General features: G+C 45.2%; 1 pseudogene; it reads right to left on the bottom strand.

Annotated features, from left to right (window-relative positions):
• Positions 1-21,163, bottom strand: part of LOC135197313 (uncharacterized) — a 96,352-nt pseudogene that overhangs the window by 7,716 nt on the left and 67,473 nt on the right.

Genomic DNA, 21,163 nt, shown 5'->3' with positions numbered 1-21,163 from the left:
ACTTGGGAAAGGAAGGGGTGGGCTGTCATCTAGATAACTGAAGAAGTAGTTAGAATGTAGAAGTATCAGAATCCCTTTCACCTCTGCTTCTGATATGTACTGGATGGAAGGGCAAGAAGTTTTCTAATTCCTTCAGTTTTGTTTTTCTTTCCAGAATTGCTTATGCTCGCTTCTTTACTGTATTTTTCTGTAGTATATTATCTGTAATGAGAACACATGCTATTACTATTGACATATGAATCTAATACCGTATAGAAGCATGTATATGTACAGATCAGATATCACTAGTAGAATCAATCGTGCAGAGAGAGAGAGAGAGAGAGAGAGAGAGAGAGAGAGAGAGAGAGAGAGAGAGAGAGAGAGAGAGAGAGAGAGAGAGAGAGAGAGAGTTGCCATTATCTTCATATTTACAGTATTGCATTACTGCCTTCATTTTCTTTTGTTTGTTCTTCTATTGTGTTTGGAGTGCGTGGACATTCTGATATCTCTATCTCTTCTCATAGCTTAGCTACAATTAGGTTAGGTTAGAGGGGCTCCTTACAGTTAGTCCTATTATTTGCCAGGTGGGATCCAACATCCCAGGTTTGGTTATGATGCATCCCAAACTTTCTTACAATACTTACCAGGTTCTAGGCCAGCTGCAGGTTCCAAGAATGACCCAGCAACCTAGGCTAGATTAACGTGTTCTCGTAACTGGCCTCGGCTGCATCATACTTTTTCATTTTTGGGAAGGGAGATTATTACTGATCACAAACCTGAGCTACATATTTGTTTAAGCTGCTTATTTTATGAACAGTAAATTTTTTACCAATCCTGTTGGTGCAATTCACTCTTTTTCTGTTTTCGTTGCTTAAAAACACAAATTTTCAATGAAGATGCTAATAACTTTTAAACATTTGGGTTGAAGACAAAAAATAAAAGTGGTTTGTACAAATGACGACGGATAAAAAAGCAATATAGTACATGAAACTTGTTGGAGGTATATAAGGTGATTTGACAAAAACAATTGGTAATTCTAAAGAGATGTCCTGCAAGGTGCTGTTATTAGCACCATGGGGATGAACATAAGAACCATAGTACAGACGACAGTAAATTTCTCAAATGATCTCACCTACTATACTACATTATATATGTACACACTTTTCTAAATCTGTCAAAAATTAACCAAATTTTTATTAAGGCTGGGCAGCTAATACATGCAAAACCTTTCCGATGAATTAGGCTATACTAAATTCACACATACTTACTACCTATATGCAATATTATGAATCTAACTAAATGTAGTGTGGACCACTGTCAATGACAGATAATCAAAATTTTTGCAATCTCAATGCAGAGGCATTTTGCGGTACGATCTAGGATCCAGGCTAAAATGTTTAAAAAATATAGACCACATGCAACCCACAAAGTTATTACTTCTGCAAGCACTTGGGCCCAAATGCATTTGCAATTATGAATTGTATGCAAAAAATAAGAGAGGTTCACCTAGGGTCAAATCACCTAGGCTGGCTGGGTACTTAAGTGATTGGCTCCATTATCGTCTAGCTAACAGGGTAAACAACCACAGACGATCCATTGTCATCGCGTGGCTCGGCCTTATTCACTCGATATTTAATTGGTGAAACAAGAATACAATTACATCTTTAAGCATACCACTCAAACATAATGTGATACATGAAAGCCCCATATGAACTAAAATAATCATGTGAGCCCTTCATAAAATGTTATTGTTATAATACAATTAAGTTTGTTCATACTTACCTGGCAGATATATATATAGCTGTATTCTCCGAAGTCCGACAGAATTTCAAAACTCGCGGCACACGCAGTGTGGGCGGCCAGGTGGTAGTACCCATTCCGCCGCTGGAGGCGGATATCAGGAAACCATTCCATTTTCTATTCATATTTTATCAGTGCCACTGTCTCCTGAGGGGAGGTGGGTGGGCACTTAATTATATATATCTGCCAGGTAAGTATGAACAAACTTAATTGTATTATAACAATAACATTTTGTTCATGAGACTTACTTGGCAGATATATATATAGCTGAATCCCACCTTCGGATGGTGGGAAGAGACAGAATAGGATTTGTAGGAAACTTAAATTAAGTAGATGATATACACCTTGGTTCCTCACCTGTTAGCAAAGTAGACTCTGTGATTACTGTCACTACAGCCTGCTTGTGCTTAATCAGAGTTGCCAGCCAGGTGGAGACCTGTAGTGCTGGTGCGCTCTGAATGCTCTGTCAACGGGGACGTGACCTCAATGTGACAAGAGCATAGAGCCATACAAATGAGGGCAACGAAGCAACTGACCACCACCTGACCAACTAACAAAGACCCCCTGAACACTAAGCTAAAAGATGGGAGGTCTTCACCAAAGCCTCACCACAACCACACATCACTAAAACTAACCTAAACCTAACTAACTAAGGGATAGGGAGAGAGCTACCTTCAGCCCCAAGACTGTGTCTGCAGAAACGTATGGCCCAAGAGAACAACAGTCCTCGTATATCGTTCTCACATCTCTCAAGTAGTGTGAGGCGAATACTGAATTGCTCCTCCAAAAGTGGCGTCAAGGATGTCCTTTGATCGACATGTTCCTTTGGAAGGCAAGCGAGGTTGCAACAGCTCTGACCTCGTGAGCTTTCACTCGCAAGAGGCTCAAATCGATCTGTGTGGAAGACGAATGAGCCTCTTTAATGACGTCCCTCAGAAAGAACGCCAAAGCGTTCTTGGATAACGGTATATCGGGTCGTTTAACCGAACACCAGAGATTATCTGAGGGACCTCGTACTTCTTTAGTCTTGTGGACATAAAAACTTTAGAGCCCTGACAGGGCACAGGACTCTCTCAGGTTCTTGGCCCACAAGGTTGTCATACCCTTGATTTCAAAGCTCCTTGGCCAAGGGTTCGAAGGGTTTTCATTCTTTGCTAAGAAAGTGGGACTCAAAGAGCAGGACAGCATTGTCCCCTTTGAAGCCCACTCTCTTACAAATGGCTTGAATTTCGCTAACTCTCTTCGCCGTCGCCAGAGCAGTTAGGAAAAGAGCCTTCTTAGTCAAGTTCCTAAGAGACGTTCATGTAGCGGTTTCGAAAGGACTCGACATTAACAGTCTAGGACTAAATCCAGGTTCCAGAAGGAGGCCTCGCCTGAAGGTAATCTTGGATGTCTCAAAGGATCTCAGGAGATCGTGAAGATCCTGTTATCAGACAGGTCTAGTCCTCTGTGTCGGAAGACTGCCGACAGCATGCTCTTATATCCCTTGATGGTCGGGACCGCTAGCTTCTGCACATTTCTTAAAAAATAGCAGGAAATCGGCTATCTGGCTCACAGAGGTAGAGGAAGAGGAAATTCCCTCCTTCTACACCATGCCCTGAAGGAAGCCCACTTCGACTGGTAAACAGCTCTCGAGGACGTTCTCCTAGCATTGGCGATCGCCTTTGCAGCTGCTTTAGAAAAAACCTCTCGCTCTGGCCAGTTTTTCGATAGTCTGAACGCAGTCAGGACCCAGAGCGGAGAGGTTTCGGTGATATCTTGCGAAGTGGGGCTGTCTGAGTAGATCTTTCTCCAGGGCAATGTCCTCGGAAAGTCTATGATGAATGACATTACCTCTGTGAACCATTCTTTCGCGGGCCACACGGGGCGATCAGGGTCAACCTCGTCCCCTCCGATGCCGCGAACTTCCTTACTACTTCCCCCATGATCTTGAATGGCGGGAAGGCATATAAGTCCAGGTTCGTCCAGTCCCAGAGCAGAGCGTCTATCGCGACTGCTCCCGGATCCAGCACAGGAGAGCAATAAAGAGGCAACCTCTTTGTTCTCGAAGTCGCAAATAGGTCGACTAACGGACACCCCCACAGTCTCCAGAGCTCTCGACAGACGTCCTGGTGCAACGTCCATTCCGTCGGCAGGATCTGATCTTGCCGGCTGAGAAGGTCTGCTCTGACGTTCTGGACTCCTGCGATAAACCTCGTCAGGATCCTTATCCGTCTCGCATCTGCCCACAGCAGAATCTCCCTCGCTAAATAAAACAGAGGACGTGAGTGTGTACCTCCCTGCTTCTTTAGGTACGCCAGGGCTGTGGTGTTGTCCGAGTTGACTTGGACTACTTTCTCTGCAACCTTTTGTTGGAAGAACTGTAGCGCCAGAAAAACCGCCGCTAGTTCCTTACATTGATGTGCCAGGACACCTGTTCCCCCTCCAGGTGCCTGACACTTCCTCCCCTCCCCACCCAGTGTTGCTCCCCATCCCGACACCGAAGCGTCGGAAACACACTAGGTCTGGGCTCAGAGCTTTAGGGACAACCCCTCTCGAAACTTCCGAGGATCTAACCACCATCTTAGATGGTTCTTACCACCGATTTGGTGATGAAAAGGGTCGCATCCAGATCCTCTCTGACTCTCCATTCGTCTGCTAAGAAAAACTGGAGAGGTCTGAGGTGTAGTCTTCCCAGGGAAACAAACTTTTCCAGCGAGGAAATGTGGTTCCCAGCAGACTCATCCATTCCCTCGCCGAGCAAGCTTCCTTCCCCAGGAATGCCGAGACTTTCTCTAAGCCTTGCAGCTGTCGTTCCTGGGACGGAAACGCTCGAAAAGCCACTGAATCCATCTGAATCCCCAGATACACGATGGACTGTGTTGGGGTCAGATGCGACTTTTCGAGGTTGACTAGAAGTCCCAGGGACTTCGCCAAGGCCAACGTGAAGTGAAGGTCCTTCAGACACCTTTCTTCTGACGTGCTCTGATAAGCCAATCGTCGAGATACAGGGACATCTTATTCCTGCAGAATGTAACCATCTCGCTACGTTCTTCATGAGCATGGTAAATACCATCGGAGCCGTGCTTAAACCGAAACAAAGGGCTCGGAATTGCCAACTTTGTCCCTTAGCATAAACCTCAGAAACTTTCTTTGAAAGAGGGTGGATAGGCACGTGAAAGTATGCGTCCTGTAGGTCCAAGGACACCATCCAGTCGCCCGGTCTTAGGGCTCCTAGAAACCGACTGAGGTGTTTCCATCTTGAATTTTTTCTTTTTCTACGAAAAGATTCAGGCTGCTTACGTTCAAATGACTGGACGCCACCCGACGACTGTTTTGGTACCAGAAAAGTCTGTTGTAGTATCCCTGGTGACCCCAGGTCTAAGACCTGCTCCACCGCTCTTTTCGTGATCATTTGTTCCAAAAGATCTAAAAGAACCTGCTGTTTCTCCCCTTGATACGACGGGGAAAGATCTCTGGGAGTCGTTGAAAGAGGAGGAGGGTCTACAAAGGGATCTTGTACCCCTGTTCTTACTATCTTGAGGGACCACGCATCTGTATCTCTCTCTCTCCACGCCCCCGCCCCCGCAAAGAACTTAGCCTGGTCTCCGACAGGCATCTGAAGGACTTTCGTCTCATTTAGAGGATTAGGTTGAAGGAACCTCTTCCTCTTGCAAGTCCTCTCCCTCGAGGAGCAGCTCTCGAGGAGGAGCGCTACGAAAGGGTTTAACCTTCCTAGGAGGTCGTCCAGACGACGACGTGATAGGGACTGCAGGACGTCTAGAAGACTGGGCCAAGAGATCCTGGGTAGCCTTCTCTTGTAGGCTCACTGCCAGGTCCCTTACCATAGCCTGGGGGAAGAGATGGCTCGAAAGAGGTGCAAAGAGAAGCTCTGCTTTCTCGATGCAGAAACAGAATTCGCTGTGAAATTGCATAAGAGCGCTCTCTTCTTGAGGAAAGCAGTGCCGAAATGAGACACTAACTCTTCCGAACCATCCCTGACGGCCTTGTCCATGCATGACAACACATTGGACACTCCCCAGACTCAAAGAATCAGGACTCCTAGATTGAAGATCCAGGACTCCTAGCACCAGTCTAGGAAGTTAAAGACTTCCAGAAGTCTTTAACAGACCTTTCATGTGATGGTCGATCTCCGTTGGTGTCCAAGAAAATCTTCTTGCGGACGACAAAGGGATCTTTTCTGGGCGTCTACCAGACTAGCAAAGTCCCCTTGGGAAAGAAGACGGGATCTTAATTCCTACTTCCGATTTGGTCTCATACCAAATGCCGCCTCTCCCACTAAGTCCTAAGAGGGAGGCAGGGCGAAAGTCGACTTGCCCTGATCCTTCCGACGTTCCATCCAGTCCTGCAATTTCTTGAATGCTCTCTTAGTGGACAAGGAAGTCTTCATCTCCACCACTTCCGAAACCTTGCCCGACTTCGAAGACGAAAACTGAGAGGGCGGAGACCTTAGGAGCTGCAGGCTGGAACTTCTCCCCAAACAAGGAACGTAAAAAGTCGTACCAGCACCTTGTAGTCGGAAACCGACGAAACTGACCGGCTGTTGCTTCGTCACTGAGTCAGCCGGACTACTATGTTCTCCCCCTTCCTCCCATTCCCCCGAAGAGGCAAAGGAGATAGAACCTCTGGAGAGGGCGTGCGCCCCACGGGTCTAGCCTTCAACAAAGGCTTTCGAGGAAGACTAACATCCGCTCTTCAAGGCGACCGACCTTCCGTCGATCTTTAGAGCTCGAACCACGAAGAGCGTCCTGACCTCGCTGCGCGTTCAAGAGAGGAAACTCCAAGTCTCTCTCGAGGAGCGTCCTTACGTTTGACGCTCAAGCGTCCAGCTTTCGCTTTCAAAGCGTCCTTCTGGAGCGCTCTCAAAAGCCTTCTCCACAGGCAAAGCGTCAAACAAAGCAACCCGACGACGTCTTCAAAAGTTCGTTCCTGCCGAGCGTCTTCAAACGCGTCCTCCAAGGTGTCCTGTCGAGCGTCCTCAAAAGCGTCCTGACGTGCGGGCGGAGACAGCGACGAACGAGGAGACAGAGAAGGAGACTGCCTCGTCCTCTTGACAGGCAGTCTAGCGTCCTTCCTTCGCTTAGGCTCAACTGCTGCTGGGCGAGTCTTTCCGGAGCCATTAAGGTCGACAATTGGTCTTGAAGCGACGCAAGAATACTCTTCGTAGGTGAAGAACCGAGAGGAGGTGAAGGGCTGCGCTTGCGAGAAGACGAGGGGCGGGGGGACCGCCTCCTTCCTTCTCACAGGAACAGCAACCTGCCTCTGCCGAGGCGCGAGGGGAAGCAGGAGAAGCGTTTCTCTCAGGCGGTCGTCCTCAGGACGACGTTCCTAACCTCTCATTCTGTGGAGGAAACGCGTCATACGACGCAGGCGAAGAACCGAACGAGAGCGGAGAGAGCGGGACGCAAAGCGTCCTCCCTAGGAAAAGTCCTTTTCAACGGACGCGAGTTCACTCCGAGAGCTCCACCCTTGCGCGGGGAGGGTCGCCCTCGGAGGACGAAAAACAGTCCTTTAGGATGCGAGCCTGAGCACGCTCCTTGGCAGCCTGGGAAGTAGCAACAGGTCCTGCCGAAGGGGACGCCAGAATCGGTGGGGAGCCCCCGTAACCCTCTTGCGGCTTCGACAGTAGCCCACTCCCTGAGGTCTGGGAGTCCGACAGAGGTCTAGACCTAGAGGCATTATGGGGCCGATCTGACGCCCCCTCCACAACACTAGGGGCACGATCACACACTTTAATCGAGCCGTTTTCAAGGGCCAACACTTTGGACTCTAGAGTGCGCAATACAATCTAGAATCAGAGAAAGGGCATTACCTTCTCCAGACACAGAACTAGGGCCCTCAGGCAACAACACAGGATTAGGTGAAGCAAATTTTCTACTGGTGTTAATATAGGAGAAATGTTACTTCCCTTACCTTTCGTAGAACCGCTTTTAGAGGAAGACCTCCTGATCCTATCGCGCTCCAACTTACGCCGATAGGATTCATACACCTTCCATTCATCCTCAGTCAAACTTTTGCATTCAATGCAACGATCAACCAGCAAACAAACATGCCCCCTACACCCCATACATACTGTGTGGGGGTTCTACCGATGCTTTCGGTAGCCTCACCTTGCAATCACTCCTCACACACACTCTGAAGCTCACTGAAACTTGATCCCGACATCACCCGTTCATATAAAAGCCAATCAAAATCCAAAACAGTCCACTATCGCGTATGCCAATCAACAATCCAGAGTCAAAACAAAAGTCAATCCAGATACTTATAACGAGTTAAATCCAAAAATCCTGGCGGGGTCTGTAAACAGGTGTTTACCGACCGGCGACAGAAAAATATGAATAGAAAATGGGAATGGTTCCTGATATCCGCCTCCCAGCGGCGGGAATGGGGTACTACCACCTGCGCCCACTGCGTGTGCCGCGAGTTTTTGAAATTCTGTCGGACTTCGGAGAATACAGCTATATATATATCTGCCAAGTAAGTCTCATGAACAAAATATGTTTTCAAGGCAGTTTTGAAATCCAATATGGCAGCAGTTGCGTGACTGGCCGTTCTAACCACAGACTATCCACCATCTTTCCCAGCCTTCCCAGCACTCATTTGAACAACGTTAGCATATATATGTAATGTTTATTGATCTTACTCAAGATTGCAGTTGTAATCAGCACAATATTTTGTTGCCTATATTAGTGAAAGTATGAAACTTTTTATTCCCGGGGTCATGGTTTGAACTGATATTCATTTTTACCTTGCAATCAGTGGTTTTATCCTTACTGCCATCACAACTGAAACTCCACAGTGCTTATTTGATTGTTATTATATACATTTAGGTCTTAATTCACTCCAAATTGCACTTGAACTATGTTGCTGTTCCTGGTTCCTAAGCTCTCACTCCACAAACATGATATTGTTATTTTACAATAAAGTTTTGTACATACTTACCTGGCAGACATATACTTAGCTTACGTCTCTGACGTCACGACAGAATTCAAAACTCGCGGCTAACGCGACAGGTAGGTCAGGTGATCTACCTTACCGCCGCTGGGAGGCGGGTGTAAGAACCATCATCCATTTCTTGCCAGATTTTTTCTCTCTTATACCTGTCTCCTGAGGGGAGGCTGGGTGGGCCATCAATCGTATATGTCTGCCAGGTAAGTATGTACAAAACTTTATTGTAAAATAACAATATCATTTTTGTACATGAACTTTCCTGTCAGACATATACTTAGCTGATTGACACCCTTGGTGGAGGGTACAAGACAGAAAATAACAAAGAAAAGGTAAACAACACCTGTTGTAGGATAAAAATAACCTTGGTTCTTACCTGTTTAGGCTGAAGACTTCATAGATACTGTCTATTAGTCTGCATAGCCATAAGAGCTACAGCGAGGGCGTGACCTACAGCTGAAAAGACTCTTTGGGTCTACTAACGGGACTTGATATCCGCTTACTTAGTAGAATCCAGTCGGATCATGTCAATGGGGGTTTCGCCCTCTTCATGACAGAACCTGTCCACTACCAACGCAGGGAGCTTCAAACCAAAATCCGATCACTAACCAAACTAACGTATTAGCATTACGAAACGAAAAAAGATGCCTACCTGCATCATTTTTCATACAACCATATGAACTCAATTACCAAAAAAAACAAGGGAAAAAAACTACTAAGGATATGTTACAGCTCCCTGCCCCAGCACCGAATCCGCCGATACTTACGGGCCTAACGCGAAGCACTCGTCATACGTAATACTGACGTCTTTTAGGTAGTGGTTGGCGAATACTGAATTACATCTCCAGAATGTAGTTTTCATCAGATTCCGAAGAGACATATTCTTCTTAAAGGCCAAGGAAGTGGCAAATGCTCTTACTTCATGAGCCTTGACTTTTAGGATCTTGAACTGTCCTCATTACAAGCTTTATGTGCTTCTTCACAACACTTCTAATGAAGAAAGACAGCGCAATTTTTCGACCAATGGTCTGCTGGGGTCCTTTACAGAGCACCATAGTCTATCCTCAATGCCCTTAAGGGGTTTTCTTCTTCTGAAGGTAGTATTTTAAACTCCTAACAGGGCAAAAGAGTTCTTTCAGGTTTCTTCCCTACTATGGCAGATAAACCACGAACCTCAAAGTTCCTTGGCCACGGATTTGAGGGGTTCTCATTTTTTTGCCAAAAACGAAGGAAGGAAGGAACAAACCACGGAATCTCCTTTGAAAAAACCTACCCTTCCTTCTAGGGCATGAATCTCACTAACCTTTTAGCTGATGCTAAAGCCATGAGAAAGAGAGCTTTCCTCGTGAGATCTTTGAAGGAGGCTAAATGTGGTGGTTCAAACCTAGCGGACCTCAGGAAACGAAGAACCACATCCAGATTCCAACTTGGAACTTCGCTCGAGGTTTTCTTGGAAGATTCAAAAGATCTTAATAGATCATGAAGATCTTTGTTATTCGAAAGATCTAAATTCCTATGTCTGAATACCGCAGCCAGCATGCTTCGGTATCCTTTGATAGTAGATACTGCCAAACCGCATTTTTCTCTGAGGAAAACTAGGAAAATCTGCTATGAGTCACAGAGGTACTGGAAGAGGAAAACTTCTGGTTCCTGCACCAACGGCGAAAGACGTCCCACTTCGACTGGTAGACTTTAAGGGTCGAAGGTCTTCTAGCTGAGGCGATAGCCTTAGCAGCTTTTGTCGAAAAACCCCTTCGCTCTGACAAGACTTTTGACAGTCGAAAGCCAGTCAGATTGAGAGCGGGGAGGTTTCTGTGATACCTGTCGAAGTGGGTTGTTTGAGCAAATCTTGTCTTTGTGGAAGTGCTCTTGGAAAGTCCACCAACCATTCCAGTACCTCTGTGAACCAATCTTGGGCGGGCCAGAACGGAGCTACTAGCGTCATTCTTGTCCTCTCCGAGATAGCAAATTTCTTGAGGGTTTGTCCTAGTACTTTGAAGGGGGGAAAGGCGTAGACGTCTAGCCCTGTCCAATCTAGGAGAAACGCATCCACTGATACTGCTCCTGGGTCTGAGAGATCGGGGAGCAGTAAAGTTCGATTCTTGCGTTCTTTGCTGTTGCAAAGAGATCGATGTGAGGTCTGCCCCACCATCTTCTACACAGGTCTTGGCATACTTCTGAGTGGAGGGTCCACTCGGAAGGCAGGAGTTGATTCTTCCTGCTCAGGAGATCGGCCCTGACGTTCCTTTCTCCTGTACGAATCTGGTGAAAAGACTGATCTTCCTTGTTTGAGACCACAGCAGAAGATCCCTTGCTGTTTCGTACAGGGAGAAGGAGTGCGTCCCCCCCTGTTTTTTTATGTACGCCAAGGCTGTTTTGTGTTGGTTCCGAATTGACCTGCACTACTGCATTTCGGACGTGGGGTTCGAAGGCTTTCAATGCCATCCAGACTGCCATCAACTCTTTCTTGTTGATGTGCCAGGACACCTGATCCCCATTCCAGGTGCCTGACATTCTCTTGTCCCGAGCGTCGCCCCCCCCCAACAACCTGCCTCCGATGCGTCGGAAAAACAACACATGGCTGGGGTTCGGCATGTAGAGAGACATTCCATTCCACAAATCGAAGTGGGTTGTTCCACCACCGAAGGTCTCTCTTGATTTCCCTTGAGATCTTGAAGGAGAACTCCAGATCTAGGGAGAGACGCCTCCAGTTCTGGTATAGGAAAGAACTGTAGAGGCCTGAGATGCAACCCTTCCTAGAGAAACAATTGCTCCAGCGAGGAGAGTGTCCCCAGCAGACTCATCCACTCCCTCGCTGTGCATGCATCTTTCTCTAGGAAGGTCGTTATTTTCTCGTAGCAACGAGCTATCCTCTCTGGCGACGGAAAAGCCCGAAAAATCCAGAGAAGCTATCCGAATCCCCAGATAGATCCTCTCTTGACTGGGGATTAATTGAGACTTCTGGAAGTTCACCAGAAGTCCAGCGAACTTGCCAATGTAAGGGTCTTTTGAAGGTCCTCCAGACATCTTTCTGAGACTCTGCTCTGATTAGCCAGTCGTCGAGATAAAGCGACACCCTCACTCCCTCCAAATGTAGCCACTGCGCCACGTTTTTCATTAACCCCGTGAAAACTTGGGGTGCAGTTGATAGGCCGAAGCACAAGGCCTTGAATTGGAAGATGTTTCCTCCCATCATGAATCGTAGATACTTCCGTGAAGAAGGATGGATCGGCACATGAAAGTAAGCGTCCTGAAGGTCTAGAGACACATCCAGTCCCCTGGACGAAGAGCCGCTAACACTGAGGAAGTTGTCTCCATGGCGAACTTCCTCTTTTCCACAAAGACGTTCAGGGCGCTTACATCCAACACCGGTCTCCATCCTCCTGAGTTCTTCGGAACTAGGAAAAGTCTGTTGTAAAAGCCCAGCAGAGCGGGGATCTTTCACTAGTTCTATAGCCTCTTCTCTAGCATGAGATCTACTGCTAGAGAAAGGGCTTGATTCATGATGGGGTCCTTGTACTTGGCTACCAACTCCCTCGGAGTTGTCGTCAATGGTGGTCTTGACGAGAAAGGGAATGAGGTATCCATTTGCTGACAATCGATAGGGACCAATTGTTCTGCCCCTTTGTGGGCCCAGACGTCGGCAAATTTGTTCAGTAGTCTGGCACCCACTGATGTCTGGAGTCCTTGACCGCTATTTCTTCCCTCTGACTGACTTAGAGAAGGTTTTACTCTCTTAAAAGGTCCAGTCCCTCTGGTTTGCAGAACCTCTGACAGCGGGTCCTCCTCGAAAGGGCTCCTGTCTCAGAGGAGTCTCTTTCTTGGTCTTGGGTGGAATTGGAACAGAGCGAGGTTTTCCTGGCCGCCTGGCTAACATGTCCTGAGTAGCCTTTAGCTGAAAGGGCAACTCGAGACATCTTGGATAATTTTCTTGGGGAACAGAAGCGGAGAGAGTTGAGCATACCAAGAGCGAGGCCCTTTGCGCATGAGACACTGCCTTCGTGGAGAAACGAACAGTAGGACCGACCGTTTCTTAAGCACTCCAGCTCCAAACAGTGAGGAGACTTCACTCGATCCGTCTCTCACTGCTTTATCCATGCAAGTGAGTACACAGTTAAGATCTCAGGAGACACATCATCTGGGGTCTTGGTCTTATTAGCCAGAACACCTAAAGACCAATCAAGGAAGTTGAAAACTTCCAGGACTCGGAACATTCCCTTCAGAAGTAAGGTTCAAGTTCGTTCATTCCCCACGTAGTCTTGGCGGACAAGAGGGCGGAACGACGAGCAGACTCCACTAATGAAGAGAAGTCCGAGTCCGCAGACGAAGGGAGAGCGAGGCCTAAAGGTTCTCCCGATTCGTACCAGAATCCCAATCTGCCGGTCAGTTTAGACGGAGAGGGAAAGAAAAAACCGTCTTCCCTTTCTCTTCCTTAGAAAGGAGCCATTCCCCTAAAACCTCTCAGCGCCTTCTTCATGGAAACAGTTAGGTTTCATCCTTACACAAGACGAAACCTTCGACGTCTTCGAAGTGGAGAATAACGAAGAGGAGAAGGGGGAGCCACAGGAGAAAGGATATCTCCAAACTCTTGCAGGAGTAACTCTGTAGTTTCTTATAGGAGGAAACTGAGGCGTCTTTTGGTCCTTCTTCTTCTGAGGGGTCCTGTTCCTCCTGAGCTGAGAGCCACCTGATCCTTAGAGGCGCGGACTATTCTTAAAGGAGTCTCTAGAGGAAGTTAGACGTATACGTCTTGGAGACAATGCTTCAGGCAAGTGTCTACTTGCAACATCCTTCTTGTCTGGAAGAGTGCGTTTCCCAAGATTCTTGAAGCTAATAGGAGTCAGGCGGCAGTCAGGTGCAGAGCGCCTGTTTGAAGAAGAACTTCTATCAGGCTCTTGGCGCCTATCCAAAGGAGAGCGGCTACCAGGCGAAACGGCGCCTGCCATACGAAAAGCGCCTACCAGGCTCTTGGCGCCTGAACCGAGGCAGAGAGAATCTCTGGCGACGAGCGCCTACTAGGTGAGCGCCTACCAGGGGAGAAGCGCCTGCTAGGCTCTCGGCGCCTGACTCGAGGCGAGTAAAAGTCGGGAGAAGAGCGCCTGCCAGGCGAAACGCGCCTAACAAGCTCTTGACGCCTGTCCAGCGAAGGGCGCCTGTCCGATTTAGGGTGCTTGTCAACCGGAGAGTGGAGGCGAGACGAGGAGCGGCTACGAGGTGAGTAGTGCCTACTAGGCTCTTGGCGCCTGTCAAGGGGAAGCGATCCTGTCTCGAGAAGAGCGTCTGTAGGGTGAGGATCTCCTCACGCGCAGTTTGCTCCTTGTCCGAAGGAGAAACTTGCTGTCAGGCGAATGTCGCTTAGACGCAGATGTGATCTTGTCCGAAGCAGAAAGCCTCCTGCGAGAATCCGAACGCACAGGTGAGCGCGCCGCTTCCGCCTCGAATAGCGAGAGTCAGGAGAGGGGAGCCTGAACTTCTTTACAGGAAGCGAGACGTCCTTCCTACGACGAGAAGACACGCAAGAGAGCCAGCCAGAGCCGAAATCTGCGCCTGAAGGTTAGCCAACACCCTTGCAGGAGAATTCACAAACTCGTGAACAGGAGACCGAGGCTCGATCTCCGCTCGGGGAACGATACTCCTGAGATCTCTTACGCTTCTTCGCTTCCACCTCAGGCTCTTCCGAAAAAACTTCAGGGCTGGAATGGCTGGGCGCAGGGAGCGTTCCAGGCTCTCTTCGAAGGGCGCGAGGCTTCCGAAGAGCTCCATCCTCTTTTAGGAGAAGGCGAAGGCGACGACGAGAAGCACTGGCGCAAAAATTTCTCTCTTGGAGCGATCCAAGGTAGCCTGGGAACGATTCAACAGGAGCTACCGAGGGGACGCCTGACCGTTGGGGATGCTCCCTAACCTTACCTTCCGCGGCTTTCGACTTTCCTCCTCCACTGGGACTGGGAGTCTGGAAGAGGTCTAGGCCTGGAAGCATTAGGGAGCCGATCAGACGCACCCTCCACTGCACTGGTTCACTGCACAAATCACTATTGGAATCACTCATACCTTCTAGTTGCTTGATTTTCCTCTCCATACTGCGAATGGTGGCTTTCATTTGAGGCCACTTCCGAAGGCGCATCTTCGGCTTCGGTGCAGGGAGCAGGAGCTGAAACTGACAAAGGAGCTACTTCTAAAATAGGATTATCTACATCCAACTCGCTAATACGAGATCATCTACTGCTCCTGGAAGAAGCTTTCCTAACTTTATCCTTTTCAAGCTTCCTCAAGTAGGAAGACAAAGACTTCCATTCATCCTCATTCAGCTTTTCACATTCATTACAAGGGTTATTAAAGGTGCATTCATTCCCTCTACACTTCAAACATACCGTGTGAGGGTCTACCGCAGCTTTCGGTAGCCTCACCTTACACTCAGTCATACAACAAACTCTAAACATAGCAGTTTTCTTAGTATCAACATCAGACATCATGAATCCAAGAAAAATCCAAAGAAAAATCCAAAGAAAAGTCCAAAACTGTCCACAAATCGCGAATGCCAGGCCAAAAGATCGGGTACTTCACCAAAAGTCCGTAGAAACAATCCAGGGCGAAAACGAGAAAAGAATCCAACTGTCAAGAGGTACCGACAACAGGTGTGGTCGACACCGACGACAGAAAAAATCTGACAAGAAAGGTATGATGGTTCTTACACCCGCCTCCCAGCGGCGGGTAAGGTAGATCACCTGACCTACCTGTCGCGTTAGCCGCGAGTTTTGAATTCTGTCGTGACGTCAGAGACGTAAGCTAAGTATATGTCTGACAGGAAAGTTCATGTACAAAAACAGTTACGCGGTGTATGAGGTGCAAAGCTTTATTCCCTTAATTGTTTACTTTACTCATTATTTAGCTTAAACTTCACTTTGTTACTTCAAAATGTTTATTTAATTCATCTATTATCCCTTTTTTTGCAACCAAATTAACCCCGAAAAATTACAAATATTTTTTATGTACTTACAAGCAGACGACGCGGCAAAAAAAGGACTCATCGTTGCCAATCTAGTGGAGCGTCACATATACGCCGATGCATTTACAAACTGTTTCCATGAATTTTAGTTGTCATAGAAATGCAGTGATGATAAAATTGCTGTAATATGTATATATACTACAAATAGATACGCTAATTTTGCCTATTTCCCCGGTTTTGTGTAAGTCTTATACCCAGTTTGGAGGGTAAACACATACCAATGGGCAACACTGATAAACAATTGAAGAGAGCAAAGAATGATGTAGTTTACTTGGATAAGTAGTGGTTGGAAGTCGTGTTTACAATTGTCGTGATGAAAGTGCCCCAGTGTATATGGGTACAAGTGGTGTGCGGATTTAGCAGAGGAAATGGGAAGCTTGTTGACACAGGCGACTCCGCAAACATCGAGATGGCATCAATCTTCTATACGTTTTTAATTGTAAGTAAAAATTTCGAAAGTGTCATGGGGGTAGTGTGCACTGCGTTGGCCACACTGTTCATTACCCTCTGTTTAAATCAGTATTTCTACAGAAGCAGTCCGCACGGACTGCAAGGAACGTAACCACGGATACGACATCCACTAGGGATTAGGGGCCGTCCAATGTATTTTATTTCGCCATGTTTAGTACTGACCCGAGGGGTTAATAGGGTAAAAAACCGCATGGTACAGGGGTGGACCATGTACGATCAATGTGTACAACCCCAAAAAAGTACATTATAGGCTAACGCGTCCTGACATCGGAGAAGGGCATCAGACGCGACTTGTTGTTGGTGAGAAACGGAGCTAAAGACCTCTACTCCGGTGTCAGGATGCTTTATAATGTACTTTTCTTGGGGTTGTACACATTGATCGTACATGGTTCACCCCTGTACCATGCGGTTTTTTACCCTAAGTACCTAACAGTCGTCCAAATAAATATATTACTTAAAATTCTTGTTCAGTAGGTAAAACTCCATGGAAAAACCGCAACTGCCATAGTCTAGGCCGCCGCGGATAAGTACCCTAGATCTACCTTTAAATCTTAAAGTACGGCCTTAATTTCTAACTTTGGAGAAAATATAGTACTTAGGCTACTTCGAAATTAAAGTAGAGGTCTTGAGCTCCTGCTATCACCACCAACAACTCATGACTGATGACCATCTACGGTGTCAGGACGTGTTAAAGTACTTTTTCGGAGGGTGGCCAATGAAATCAAATTTACCCAAAATCGACTGGCATTCAATATAAACTGGTCAAGATATAAAGCAGATTGGGCTCTAAAACATGACTGGATACACTGGGCCTGGGTATGGGGCAGGCACTACGGTAAACACCAAAACACGACGTAACCCCTTTGAAGGGATACGGACAGAATCGCAGTCACTTTACCTTTAGTCTCATAGCTCATGGACGCATAGGAGCATTTAATCCAACTCGGTTAACAATGCAAAATGCGACCCGAGATGCACATGGGGTGTGTAAGAGGCTACCGCCCTTTTTTCCTTCATCAGACGGCAAACTTCATCCTCATCAGACCCTCAACTACATCAGCTGTTTATGAAGTAAGTGTTCGATTCCCTTAACTGAATGGTGTTATGAACGAGAACTAACATTGCATCTAAATTACATTCAGCATTTTATTGTGCTACTGGTTACGCAAAATTATTCTTTCTTCAAGAAATTGTACTTAAGCGTTTTTAGTCGGTATGAGCCAAGTTTCATGACAAAACACGATTTCCTTATTCGTCTAAGGCCTTCGAAGGCGACGAAGGCCCTAAAGGGATGTTGGCGCTGAGAAACCTCTATTAACGATAATATCCTCTTCCCTCTGGCCATATCATCACTACCAAATCTATCTGATGGCTTTATAATTCGCATGGCCTATCAGAGATGAAATTTTAAATGTTGATAATTTGCAATAAACGTTTCTAAAAAGGTCAAATTCATCGGCAGATAAACAAACCCTACCATCTCTTGTGACGTTTGCTTTCCGCTGCTTACTACATTATGATGCTTTCCTGGAGTGAACTTCCGAAAATCGATGCGAAAATGCGAATGCGTTGATCTAGTCCCTTGGAATATCACTCGGTTGGAATATCACTCGGTTTTGGAGATGACATCACTAAAATTATGAACACATTTACTTGTTTCGTCCACATAGGTAACTAAATGTAATGCTGATGGGAGAAAACGACTCCTACGAAAATAAGACCATACTCTATTTCCAAAGCTCTTTTGCTGTTACCAAAACGGGCATACTTGTGTTATCAAAACGGATGTGTTTTGAGTTGCCAAACTAACTCTAAATTATCTCTATTCAGTATTGATTACGGATAAAGATGCATTGCATGCTTTCTATATTAGAATTCGCCTATTACTTCACACATTACATAAATGTGTCAACATACATGATACTCCCATGTTATTTTTTCTTATCTGGAGAGAATCTGAATAATAAACTTCAAATTTTAGCATACAATTATTTGCATAAAATCCGAATAGTAGCTAGGACATTTCAGTAACTCGATCAGGGTGAAGATAAAAAGGAATTCAGTACAAAGCACGCAACTAGAGTGCCAGAATTACAGGGGAGAAAACCATAGAGGGTATAAAACAATCCTTTTGATGATAAGGACTGGGATTGTATTTCACATGCATCTTACTTTATGAATTTCCACAGATCAGTTAACAGTAAATATCAATTAATATATTTCAAATGATTTTCCTTCGTGAATTTTTTCACAGATCAATGTGATCTGAATATCTATGCCATCTATGGTCTGCTAGGATTTACTTGGGTTGACATTTAAGATCAAAGTCTCCAGCTAACGAAAAATACTCAGAAAAGTTTTGCTACTAATAATGATTAATTATTGAAAGAAAACAATGTTCTATTATGTCCAAGGGCATGGGTGGAGGGGGAAGGCGGCCCGGGGACCGTGACCAGGTACCCACCGATGCCCCCTTCTGACTTGCATATTTTCATTTGGAATTCCCCGCTATATAGTACAGGTTTTCATCTGCGCCACTTCTGACTTTCTCTGTTTGCCTGGGTCTTCACATTAATCCTCTGCTATTTATATGCATTTCAAATCACATTCCGTTATTCTTATGCACAGCATTCACATGGCAAGGACACATCTCTAAATGGATTTTATCCTTTGCTTCCGTTGATCAGTGTAAGTTTGTTATTGCTTATTGATTGTCAGTTCTTCATTTCCAATATACCGTGTAATATCTAATTTGATGACGATTTTTTTTTTTTTTTTTTTTTTTTTGCTGCTCTCTGTCATTATAATGTCTATGTATTGTAAGCTTTGGAATTGTGTTAAGTACCTTCCCTAGATCTAGAAATAAACAGCAGTGTTACACAACTCAAGCCTTTACATGGCATTTCTTCTGTCTTATCACTTTATAATACATTCTTACTTTTCGGTGAATGGTACACAAAGCCAAAAGTATATAACGAGGTAATATGTATTGTTTTCATTTCAAGAGTGCTATCCACAATGTCACTAAAGAAGGCCTACCAACCACTCTGTTGTCATAAAATTCACCATTTTATTTCGCTGTGTTAGCCTACCAGATACACATCAACAGTAAGCAACAAAAATAAACGAATAAAAAATACTTGCCTCCATGGTCTTCTTACTCACCCTGATGACTATAGGAACTGAAGCTATACCATACCACTCACTACTTGTTTCAAGTAATTATTTTACCAAGTACAAATGAATAGCAGTTACTTGTGCTTTTTATATCTTATCATTTTCTATGGGTTACTCCTATCGTTATCTAAATTTCTAATCTTACAGGTTCCAGCACAAAAGCGTGTCAGTCACAAATATTGAGACGTCTTCATTTGCCGAGAGGAGAGTAAGAAGAGAGAGAGAGAAGGAGAGAGAGAGAGACGAGAGAGAGAGAGAGAGAGAGAGAGAGAGAGAACTACCACCTGGCAACTGTTTTCGCGCTACTTATGCTTGACTGTTCATTAAAGGCGATCAGCACCTGCCATGACCATCTCTTTCATTCATACACGAACATTTTCTTGCTGAAGTTTGTTTTATCGCAAGGTTTTGAAAATAATTACAATGGAGACAACTTATTTTTACATCAATAGAAGGAGTGGCTACTGTTTTCCTACCAGCAAAGCCTACCATATGTTCACACATAAAGCAATAAAATACAGTAACCCAAAAACAGAGTACGTAAAATACCAAATGCATGAATGGTTCACAGGATAGGCTTACAGTGTGATTAAAGGTTTCATAGTGTAAGCTATATAGGTATCATTACTGTGAATGGTTTTTTTTTAATGCTAGCTTTTCCCTTCCAGTGGTTAGAAGAGGAATCAATCTTTTTCCAGTCTCCTTTCTCGTGTATTTTCTGCATAAAGTGGCATGATTTCCTAGGTCTTTTTTCTGACCTACATGGAGCTACCTCCATACCACTTGTTCCTCATTCCTTTTATCATATGTCGAAACCATCTTAGTTGAGAGATTTAGGGGATTCTATTTTTTCAGCTGCTAGACATCACCTGTCCATCAATTCATTATTTGTAATTCACTCTTCCCACTGGCCATAAATCTCAATGTTCATGTTTCCACTGCATAGTTAAACAGGCCTGATGCATGTATTGTCAGTCTTTCCTCTTTACAAACAGGATATCTACATTCTCAATTTAGTAAACTGCATTTTATCCTGATTGTAGAATTTTTTTTTTTTTTCCCCTTTCTCTATTTCACATTGCAGCGGGTTCCTAACATAACGACATGGTTCTCTGTGTTCCTCTTTTCCCAATTTGCTCATCCTTTTATAAGTACTCTGCAATTCTAAACTTTTCCTGTGAATTTTATACGTATTTAATTTGCTACATATGACCAAAGCTTTGTTTCCTTCAAACCCACCATTTACAAATTGTGTATGACTATATTTGTGTCCCCGGTTCACTAATCTTGTGTGATAGACAGAGGGCAGTCTCACTGGGCAGAGTGTTTACATCAACAGAGATTGCTGTTCTAGCAATTGTGAATCCTGTATGTTTCCATTTTTTTTCATATCACTGACCATTTCTAATCATGAGTAGTAATGAAAGTGTAAATTCTGCAATTGGTAAAAATTTGCTTCATTATTCTAGGTACAACTACTTATTTGTATTTTCTGTGCTTTATAGGGCATCAGTTACGTCTATTTTTGCCCACAATTGCCCAGAATTTATAATTCCTGTATTTTTTAACAGTCTAATCTTGTATGGGCTGTGTACTAGTAGGCTTTCCACAATTTGACTGCACTGCTTTTCTAGTGTTGTAATTTTTGCGTTTAATTTGTGCTTTTGTAATCTTCAAGATACCACAGCAAATTTGTTAAGACCTGTCATACTTTCTGTCCTCCCTTGGCATGGAACCTCACTTCCTCTGTAGCAGTTGCCAAGAATTAGTTGCAGGTCATTTTTG

The sequence above is a fragment of the Macrobrachium nipponense genome, chromosome 18 (genome assembly GCF_015104395.2).
Source record: "Macrobrachium nipponense isolate FS-2020 chromosome 18, ASM1510439v2, whole genome shotgun sequence".
NCBI lineage: Eukaryota > Metazoa > Arthropoda > Malacostraca > Decapoda > Palaemonidae > Macrobrachium > Macrobrachium nipponense.
This window is presented reverse-complemented; position numbering and strand designations above follow the sequence as displayed.